We start from the raw sequence: 2,165 nt of genomic DNA, 5'->3' as shown, positions 1-2,165 counted from the left end.
TGCTCGTATTCTTGCACTAGCCTGTAGACCCCCTTCTTGTGATGTGAAGGTGTGGAGTCAGTGCCTACGTGTAATTCCTTACACCACTCCTCTGGCTGACTTGGTGAGCTGTCACTGAATGGGTGGGCTGAAGCAATGGTGGATGCTGCTGTTTGGATAGCATGTGTATCTACTGAGAACAGCTTATCAATGGTGGCAAATCGGAGCAGCTTAATCTCTTGCTCTCCGCAGTTCAACACTCTCATGGGCACTCTTCCCTTCCATATTAATGAATAAAACTATGATGTAAATAGCATATAGATACCTCACAAATGCAGATAAAAGTAGGTTATGGGAAAAGGGGGAAGAGAGAAACAGGAAAATAGTGGAATAAAGTATACCTTCCAGGTGGGAGAGGAAATGGCAGCACAGCCAGTGGAGGTGAAGCAAGGGGAGCCTGCAACTAAAGAGTTGAGAGCGTTATCACATGGTGACTGAGCCTGATTGTAACGGGAGCATAGAGGTGCCGATCCTGTCTTACCTGCGTTGGTGTAGAAGTGGGTGTCCTGTGGTGGAGTCAGCTATGTGCAGTGGTGGCCGTGGGTTCTTTTATGTGCGACCGTAGTAATAGCTGCGCCCACTTCCTGTATGGGAGTGGAATGCAGTGAGGGTAATGGAACGCACGCCTGCGCATTTGTGTTTAACGTCGCGCATGTGCAGAACGGAGAAAAGGCTGCGCTCACTTCCTAATGAAAGGGAGTGAGACGCATCTGGGAAGGGAAGGGAAAAGATTAGGGTTTGGGGATGATGAAAGGGCTTTCTACGGGCAAGGATGGCAAAGGGTGGCAGTGACGGAAAGTCAGGCAGCCTGTCCTGTCCTGTCCTGTCCGTCCGTCTTTTTGTATCATGAATTGGAAAGACTGCAAGGGGGAGGGGAGGTGCTTGTGTCCAAAAGGAGGAGTTATTCAGATTCATTGCAGTGGGCGGCGGCTGCAAAAAGCACCATTCTTCTTGTTTTTGCTCTGCAAAACAGCCTTTTCAAGGGTTGGCTTGGGTGACAAAATGTCTTCTGTAGGCGTGGGTTTGTCTCCCTCTCCCTAAGATGTGTCCGGTATAGGCCAGGGTGCCACTCAAGGCCGTAACCAATTCGGGTTATAGCTTCTCGGCCTTTTGGCTAAGATCAAGTGTAGTTTCGGAGGACGCTACCTTGGTCGGTACTGGAAGGTGCCTGGGATTGCACGTCTGCCGGCCTTGAGGAAGTGTGTGCGCCTTCTGGTGACACATAGCCCTCTTGTGCCTGGACGGTTCCCAGGCAACGGGAGGCGATCACCTTTGTTATTTTGAAGTCCTACTGATAAACAGAAAAAAAAAAAAATTAAATCTGTTCTTATCAGTTTAATATCTGATACGTCCCCTCTCTGGGGACCATATATTAAATGGATTTTTAGAACAAGGAGATGGAAAAAATCTTGCTCTGTCCACTGCACGCATTGACCTGGTATTGCAGTACCTCCAGGACCGGTGCACCCCTTCTTAACCCAGTTTCCAAAAGCAGAACTCAATTCACCTGATTCAAATGAGCCCCATTAGTTAATTGAAAGAAAGCAAAAACTTTATATGCACCTCAATTTGGCCAATTCACTTTTCACACTTTCACCCTTTTTTTTATCTTTCACACCTTTTACTTGCTTTATTGATGCAAAAAGCTGTGCCAAATAGCAAACTCATCTCCACTCAACTTGACCAACTCTGCTATGTCCCGTGCAGTATCTTATTCTCAGTCTTATCTAGATCATTTGCAATTGAATAGAATAGATCCCTTTTGGCTGCTTATGACTGTGTAAAATATGTAGTTTTACTGGGCTGGGATGAGAGAATCCATTGAAGCATGGTGTAGGGATTGTGGTTCCTGTGTGCTAAGAAGAGAGGCTGGCACCAGCCAGAAAGCCCCATTGCAGCCAATAATCACTTAATAACTTTTTCAACTTGTCATCATATGGGAGGCCTTCCATTCCTTGTAGTAGTCTAGTTGCCCACCTTTGAACTGACTCTAACTTCTGAATGTCCTTATTAAAATGTGGAGCCCAAAACTGGTTCCCATATTCCAGATGTAGCCTTACAAGTGATTTATAGAGGTGTAACAATACGTTGGGATCACGGGATCTAATCTCCCTTTTTATACACCC

General features: G+C 46.2%; 1 pseudogene; it reads left to right on the top strand.

The window, feature by feature from the left end:
• The first annotated feature begins 1,304 nt into the window (after nucleotides 1-1,304).
• LOC142261456 (U2 spliceosomal RNA) lies at nucleotides 1,305-1,511 on the top strand (annotated as a pseudogene).
• The last annotated feature ends 654 nt before the right edge of the window (nucleotides 1,512-2,165 follow it).

This window comes from Anomaloglossus baeobatrachus, unplaced genomic scaffold, assembly GCF_048569485.1.
Source record: "Anomaloglossus baeobatrachus isolate aAnoBae1 unplaced genomic scaffold, aAnoBae1.hap1 Scaffold_2233, whole genome shotgun sequence".
NCBI classification, from domain to species: domain Eukaryota; kingdom Metazoa; phylum Chordata; class Amphibia; order Anura; family Aromobatidae; genus Anomaloglossus; species Anomaloglossus baeobatrachus.
The sequence above is the reverse complement of the archived record's forward strand: the minus strand, read 5'-3'. Positions and strand labels throughout refer to the sequence as shown.